This window comes from Vombatus ursinus, unplaced genomic scaffold (genome assembly GCF_900497805.2).
Source record: "Vombatus ursinus unplaced genomic scaffold, bare-nosed wombat genome assembly UNPS02014852.1, whole genome shotgun sequence".
In the NCBI taxonomy this organism is placed as follows: Eukaryota; Metazoa; Chordata; class Mammalia; order Diprotodontia; family Vombatidae; genus Vombatus; species Vombatus ursinus.
Window position 1 is genome coordinate 12,007,922 of NW_020954630.1, and position 8,849 is coordinate 12,016,770.

Genomic DNA, 8,849 nt, shown 5'->3' on the forward strand with positions numbered 1-8,849 from the left:
AATTCTGTTTGCCTCAGTTTCCTCATCTGTAAAATGAACTGGAGGAGGAAATGGCAAAACACTCCAGTATCTTTGCCAAGAAAACCCCAAATGGAGTCACAAAGAATCAGACATAACTGAAAAATGAATGAACAAAGAACATGAGGCATCCCAGTGGGGAAACCCCAAAACAAACCTCAACAGCCAAATGATGGCTCCATAGAAGGAAGACAGTGAAAAGAGTACTGGACCAAGATTTAGAAGACCCAGCTAGCTCTGTGATTCTATGATAGTCCTCATTTTTAACATTAGAGGAGAAATATCCTTTTATTTGACTTTTAAAAATAAATTTTATTTTTGTCAGTGAACAAAAATTGATTTTCTTTCCCCACTACCTACATCCTCCTCAGTGGGAGGCAGGTTAAGGAAAAAAACCTAGAGAAGTATTGGGGGAAAGGGGGAAAGGGGGAAAGCTAAAAGGGACCTTAGAAATCATGTAGTTCAACCCCCTAATTTTACAAATAAACTGAGGCCAGAGAATGAACTTTCCAAAATCACAATGATAGTGGAAAACTAAGTGGAGTAGTAAATAGATCAGAAATACATGAGTTAGAACCCTGCTTCAGACATTTATTGGCAACATGACACTTAACTTTTCTAAGCCTCAGTTTTCATCCTTCTTCACCTATAAAATGGGGATAATATCACCTACCTCACAGGGTTGTTGTGAGGATCAAATGAGATAACACTTTGCAAATCTTAAAGAATGATCTAAATGTTAGCTATTAGTAGAAGGAGAGATAAGGAACAGGATCCAGGCCCTAGTCCTCTGACTCTAAGTCCAGTAAAAGAGAAATGGCAGCTTGGGGGAATGAGAATGATTACAAAGCATCTCTGGGACTTTTCTCAACTTTTGGACCTTTGGAATGTTGTAAGATGATTGTCATAAAAGATGCAGAGTGAAATGAACAAAAGTTGAATAATTTATGCAACAACAACACTGGGGGCAGGGGGGGAATTACTTTGAAAACTTTAGAAACTCTGATCAATACATTGACTAACCATGATTCCAGAGGACGGATGTTGAAACATGCCACCCACCTCCTGACAGAAAGGTGATGAACCTGTGTGTGTGTGTGTGTGTGTGCATGTGTATGTGTATATGTGTATATATGAACACATATACATATGTATATATATATATTGAACACAACAATGTAGGAATTTGCTTTGATTAACTATGCATATTTCTTACAAGTTTTTTTTCATTTTTATTTTCTCTCCAAGTGGTAGTAGAGGTGGAGGGAAAAGAAAATCAATTTCTGTTCATTGAAAAAAAATTTAACTTAAAAGTAAAATAAAGGGATATTTCTCTCCTAATGCTTAAAAAAGATGACTATCACAGAATCACAAAGTTAACAACATCTTCTAATTATTAGTCCAGTGGTCTTTCTACTATATGTTATTTCTAAGGAAAGACAGTTTTACTATTATCACTACTAAAAAGTGATTACAACACATAAACTGTACTAGAACCAGAGCACGATCACAGACAAAACTGTTGTTCACAATTGCCCAAACATAACAACCCACAAAAATGCTGAGTGATACTTTTAATAGCTGTTGCCACACCAAATATCCCTTGCCTCCAAGCTATATGAAATGACCATCTTTGAAATTGTAGGGAGTCCTAGAGGAAGAAAGCAAAACCATAAGGGAATGAATGGGCTTAGGTACCCATCATCCCCATCATTCTTCTTCTGTTGGAGTTGTTCAGAAGATGCTTTTAGTGGGCCTACAGAAGATGAGTTTGCCTGCCAATACTTTTATTTAATAACGAAAAACAATTCTTTTATGTACTTGAGCAATGGGCCGCAGAACATTAAATTAGAAAGGACAATTACAGGATAGTGACTTATCTCTGTATCATTTCTGAAGAAGATAGTATAAAATTATTGTTTTTTATTAAAATGTTTTAATTTTTTATTAATTAAAATTTATAAATAAATGAATTCATTTTATTATTATTAAGACAATAATAACAATAGATACAACATGGTATAGTAGAAAAGAACACTACACTGGTTGAAGCAACTAGATGACATGGTGAATAGAATATTGGGCCAAGAATCAGAAGACCCGAGTTCAAATCCTGACTCAGTCATTACACCCCTCTCAGCCTCAGTTCCCTCATTAAAAATGATCTACGTGAGGCAGCTAGTTGGTGCAGAGGATAGAGCACCGGCCCTGGAACCAGGAGGACCTAAGTTCAAATCCGGCCTCAGACACATAACATTCACTAGCTGTGTGACTCTGGGCAAGTCACTTAACCCCAATCTCCTCACCACAAAAGTAAAATGATCTACGAGATCCCATTTCTAGCTGTGTGACCTTGCGTGAGTCTTAAGGATTCAGTTTCTTCAGTCGTAAGATGAAGGTGTTGGACTTAAAGATGCCCAAGGTTCCTTTCAGTTTTTCATCTCTAATCCAATTATCTCACTGAGAATTGCAAAATAACTCTGTGAAGATAATGCAAAAATAATTAATCTGTTCCTAAATATATAGAGAGAGATGCACATACACATACCCACACACATACACCCATATATATATAGATATAGATATATCTCAATGTTGAAATGACAGGGGAAAAGGTGTCATTATAACCACAAGATCAAATGGACTATTTTAAGAAAATGTGGAAAGCACAGCGTTTTTTTAGGCAGGGAATAATAATGGAACAACTCAAGCAAGCTAGGAAAAGTTTTCTAGAAGGATATATATATACTTTAATTCTTTTTTTTCCTTTTTTTTTGGCAAATCTCCCATTTAAACTCATTAATATTAACATTTCTATGTAGTGGTTTGGGTCTACTTTCCTTCCTTTTTAGCAAATTATTAAATGGTAATTAATTAACATTCTTACCTTCAATGCTACCTTTTCATGTCTTACAGGAGGTGAGGTCAAGGTACTCAGGCTGTGTCTATGGGATGCTGATCATGCAAATGAAAACAGAAAAATCCAGATGTTTTACCTATATAATGGCAAACATAAGACACACACAATTTATGTTTCTATCCAGATGTTTGCCATTGAATAGACATATTGTCCATGTTTAACCCTCTACTTTTTGTTAAAAATTATGTGGATGAACCCTCAGTGTTTGTAATTTTTTTGTTTGTTTACATGCAGAAATGGTATCATTGTATCTAATGTCCCTTATTCCTTATCCTAGCATCCCTCCACAACTTCAGCTTTCTCCCTTCCATAAAAGGTGAGATCTAACTATGTTACACTATGTTACACTGTGATACTGCCATGTTACACTGTTTAGCCAAGAAGGAGAACCATTGCCCATTCTGTGAGTGGGAAGGGAGTGTGTGGTTTGGTGTGGCAAGAAGTCAGATGCTAGTAGCTCTTCCTGCTCGTCAGAGGCCATCTATACACCCACTGTCAAAGTGCTATTCCTAAGACAAGAGACTGCTCATCCCCTTCACTACGAGGATTCAATTTGATACAATTCAGCAACTACTGGCTAAATATTTCCTGTGTACCCAGCACTGAGATAAGGTGCTCTGACTTAAAGAGGGATATAATTTAGTTCCTGACCTAAAGTAACCTAAACTTCCTTCGAAGAACACATCCAGTGCCGCTTTTTATGGAAGACGTACACACTTGTGAGTGTCCTCCCCTCCCCCAAATTTACTTAATATTTGCTTAGTAACATGCATGTTATCCCTACCATCACCACAACCACCACTAATTTATTGTAAGCTCCCTGAGGGCAGGGAGTATTCTGTTTTGGGTTTTGTATGCCCAGCCTAGTATGAATTAATAAAGATGAAGTAAATTCAGGTGCACACAGTAGATGCTAAATAAATACTTATGAATAAATGAAGACTCAAAATACATGAAGAAAGGAAGAAAGTAAATGTGCATTTATTAAATTCCTTCCATCTGAAAAGCACTGGGCTAAGTGATTTTACAAATATTATCTCATTCAATCCTCACAGCAACCCTGGGAGGTAGATACTGTTATTATCTCCATTTTAAAGCTGAGGAAACTGAGGCAAACAGAGGTTAAGTGACTTAGCCAGGGCCACGTAGCTTGTGAGTCTCTGAGGTCAAAATTGAACTCTGGTCTTCCTGATACAGGCCCAACATTCTGTCTACTACGTCACCTAAAGGCCTCTAACAATTAAAAGACAGTACAAGACAATCCCTAACTGGGTGCTGGGATTTGTGATATAGGTCATAAATATAATGGAAAGTTAGGAATGAATCAGTGTGAATTGGAGTAGTCAATCTATTAAAACTTCTTAGAGGAGGTGTCCCTGGAGCGGAATTTTGAAGAATGGTCTCATCCTAGGAATGGGATGAGAATCTGGGAGGCCCTCACAGAGAACTTGTATAATGATTCAATAGAATCATTATTGTTTGGCTTTTCTTAGATTACATAGAATTAGAAGGGATGTCAAAAGGTGGTGGGAATAGAAATTACTTCATCCGGAATCCCTGATCTTATTACCATGAAATCATTTGTTTATCATGAAAATATCTGGTTGCCGTTCAGGGCAAGAATTGCTGGGGCTCTATTCCCAGACATTCCCCACCCCCCTCACCATGAGTCTCTTTAAATCATTCAGCGCTGCTAGTGGTACATGCAGTTTTAAATAGCTTCATCTATAGAGTGCGTTCTCTTTTCAGGGAATCTGACAATCATCCTGATTAGTTATTAGATGCACACAGTTTCATGAGTGGAGGAGATGTAATGAACATATTGAAGTGGCAATACATTTGTTTAAACGATTGGGCAGCATATTAAACACACTCACTTATTATTAGAAACAATTAATCCAAGAATTAAATGGAAAAGACTCCCCTGAGAAATCCCCTCCTCTCCCCATAAAGAAGCAGTTTAATGGTCTTCCCCATTTTGAATAATACTCTCGGTTTGCCACTTTTTCCTCTGGTCACCTAGAATGAGCAGGAGTATTACGCTTTGGCCTTGTGAGGCTTCATGTTTCTCTTTGCTGTGGTTTCTTTGCTTCCATATACTCACATTTCTGATTTGCTTTTCTTGAGATTTTCTAAAGGAAAGAGATGGAGGGGTGGGGGAGGAAGTAGAATCCAGAAAGAAAGGGGGATTTTTTGTGATTCAACAATGTGGGCTAATGATGTGATTGATGAGTCTTCTGAAACTTGGGCTATGCTTACACACAGTCATTAAATCAGCTGTTTGTCAGTATGTTCTCTTTGAAGTCATATCAACAGCCGGTAGAGGCCATGGCAAACTGAAGCTACCTCTGAGGTGTCCAAAATAATCACATCCACCATGTTCTGTGGAGGTTGCCTTAATGTAAATGATATAGGATCAGATCCTATATATCACACACCAGGTGTGACCAGGTCACACAAAGACAATCAGAATTTTCTTTAGACCTTGTAAGAGGAAATATGGGATGGTAAAAAGACTTCTGGACTTAGATTCAGGAGAAATCTTGGTTTGAATCTTGCCTCTGGTATGAGCATGGATAAGTCACTGGACTTCTTTGAGTATCACTTACCTCATCTATAAAATGGGGGTGAGAATAGTAGAACCTATATCAAAAGGTTATTGTGAAGTGCTTTGTGAATCTTATTATCCTATATAAATATCAAGTAGTATGTCTTAGGACTAGAGGTTTCTTTCTCCTTCCACGTAGAACTTACTAAAAAAAATTTATATTGTTTCCATTCGTATAATCATTGATCCCTTCTATCTTCCTTTGATCCAGAAATTTGGTAGGACACAACTGAAAAAAACCTAACAACAAAATTTTTTTATTATTTGATGAGTTTTTCTATGCTGCATGATTATTAATAAACCACATGGTTTATTCATTAAATTCATTAAAATTGAATTGCTGAATATTTTATAGTTAGTAGGGTCTCGGTGAGGGGCTGAATCCTGCCCATGGAGATAGTGGCTCAATGAGTTGAAGAGAAAGTGAATGTCTGGGTAGTTTTAGGTATGATATTTCCTATCATACTGCTAGAGACTTTCACTGAACTGATTTAGTCCCCATTTGGGAGATGGGGAATGGTAAGGAGTCGGAGTGACAGGGGTAAGTAGGTTACTCAGAGGTGACGGGAGACTATCTATCTGGTGGTCAAACAATATTCCTACAATCCCCTCAGCTGATTGAGCCTTTGACAGATCATATGATAGCCTGCAGCTTTCTAGAATGTCAGAAATCAAAGGAATAAGCTAGGAATAGTTACATTCTTTGTTAAGTATACCTTTTAGTGGTACAGATAGCACTCACCACCACCACTACCACCCCTGTCACAAAAGTATTTGAAGGCTTGTCAGGTAGAAGGATTAGGCTTGTTCAGCCCAGAGGGTAAAACTAGGATCAATGAGTAGGCCTTGTAAAGAGACCATTTCGAACTGGATGTTAAAGGGAAAAAAAAATCTTCCTAACCAGCTACTCAGAAGTAGAATGTGCTGCTAAGGGGATAATGGTTTCTCCCTCATTGAAGAAGTTCAAGGAGATCTTGAATGAACACTCAGTGGATATGCTGTAGTTTTTGAATTTTATTTATTGGATTTCGATTGATCTGGATGGCTTCTAAGTTTCCTTTCAGTGAAATTTGTTTCTATATGGTCCTAAGTCCTTAGACTTTATCTAGTCTAACCTGTTTATATATAAGGAAATTGAGGTACAGAGAAGAGAAATGACTTTCCTAAGGTAGGAAAACAAAGATATAAATACAAGGTACTCTGACTTCAAATCCGGTTCTCTGTTCACTCCATCAATCATGGTCTTCGCTTTTAACCCAAAGTATTCTCTTTTCCTATGAACAGTTAGGTGGTGCATAAATAGACTCCCAGGCCTGAAGTCAGGAGGACTCATCTTCCAGAGTTCAAATCCATCCTCAGATCTTTACTAGCTGTGTGACTCTAGGCAAGTCATTTGAATCTGTTTGCCTCAGTTTCCTCATCTGTAAGATGAACTGGAGAAGGAAATGGCAAACCACTCCAGTATCTTTGCCAAGAAAACCCCAAATAGGGCCATGAACAGTCAGACATGACTGAAAAACAACTGAACAACAGCAAAAATTCTCTTTTTCCTCAGGAATTTTGCTAGTCTATATAACAAGCTAAAGCACAGTAGGAAATATTATGATCAAATAACAAGAGGGTTACTTTGGGACTACCTCAGCCTAAAACTGAGTTTGTAAATGTCTAGGGATTATATTTCTCTTCTTTGTATTCCTCTAGTACTTCCTGTTCATGCCATTCATTTGGCACTTAATCATAAACTACATATATATAGATAAATAGATAGATGTATATGTATGTATATATGTACATGTATATACATATTGTATATATACATAATCAGTATGTATATATACAATATAATTTGAGAGTATATGTATGTATGTATGTATATATACATACATATGTGTGTGTGTGTGTATATATATATATATATATATATATATATATTCTCTCTCAAATTATATTGTAAGCTCCTTGAGGGAAGACATCATGTCCTGATCTTTTCATTTCCCCCTTTCCACCACACACAACAGTAGAGTACAGTTCTTTGTATGCAGTTGGCACTCAATAAATGCTTACTGATTGCGATATAGACAAGACATTTGACCCAAGTGGCCCCTTACTGTTTATTCATACAGTTGTGGCAGGAAGAGTAAAAGAAAGGGAAGAGAGTAAGCATTTATAAGATGGCTGTTGTATGCCCAGCACTGTGTTAAGTGCTGTTTACAATATTACGTCATTTGGAGAACAGGAAAGAAAGAAGAGAACAGAATCAAATCCAAATCGGTCTTGCTGGCTCTAGGCTTTTCCCCCATCCAATCCAATCTTGGCTACCAAAATGATATTGCTAAAGCACAGATGTGACCGTGTCATTCCCCTGCTCACAAAACTCTTTGCTATTGTTGAGTCATTTTTCAGTCATGTCTGACTCTTCCTGAGCCCCATTTGATGTTTTCTTGACAAAAATACTGGAGTGGTTTGTCATTTGCTTCTCCGGCTCATTTTACAGATGAGGAGCAGAGGCAAACAGGGTTAAATGACTTGCCCAGGGTCACACAGCTAGTAAGTGTCTGAGGTCAGATTTGAACTCACTAAAGAGTCTTCCTGCCTCTAGGCCCAGCAGTCTATCCACTGCACCACCTAGCTTCCTTATAAAACTCCGGTGACTCCCTATTGCTTTTAGTATAAAATACAAATTTCCCCATTTGATGAGATTGACATCACCATTCCTATCAAGTTTTCCCTTTTAGGTCCCATGTCCCATCAAGACTCCTAAACACTGCTTTCCTCTTTGGCCATCAACTCCAATTGACCTATACACACACACACACACACACACACACACACACACACACACACATACACACACACACACACACACACACACACACCCTTCACCCCTTTGATAATATTGGTTCAGCATATAGCTTGTTACTCTACTTTCCATCCTTCCCAGGCACTGAGTCCCATTTTCTACAGGAGGACCTTCCTATTCTCCCTAGTTCCTAGTGTCTTCCTCTCCAAGATTGTTTTTTATATGTTTCTGTTGATTTACTGGCTTAGCACAGTGCCTGCCACGTAAGTGCTTAAAAATTCTTGTTTGCTGACTGTTGGTTAGTTGGCCTCATAAACCACACCAGAAACCATGTACTGGAGGAACTTCTGTCCTCCTGACTGGTGACTGCGTCTCCTGCAATATTATTTTAGGAAAGCACTAGGCAAGATTCACTCCATTCTATAAGCTCCTTCCCAGAATGCCTATTCTTCCTCCGTGTGTGTGTGTGTGTGTGTGTGTGTGTGTGTGTGTGTGTGTGTGTG

The 8,849-nt window shown here is 37.9% G+C and overlaps 1 long non-coding RNA gene across 1 annotated transcript in view; it reads right to left on the bottom strand.

The window, feature by feature from the left end:
* Positions 1–2,271: 2,271 nt before the first annotated feature.
* Positions 2,272–8,849, bottom strand: part of LOC114027072 — a 34,272-nt gene continuing 27,694 nt past the window's right edge. Inside the window, exons 3-4 of the long non-coding RNA XR_003567206.1 lie at positions 2,906–2,973; positions 2,272–2,498 (exon numbers count right to left, since the gene is read on the bottom strand). This is a non-coding gene — a long non-coding RNA (uncharacterized LOC114027072). The remainder of the gene's footprint in view (positions 2,499–2,905; positions 2,974–8,849) is intronic.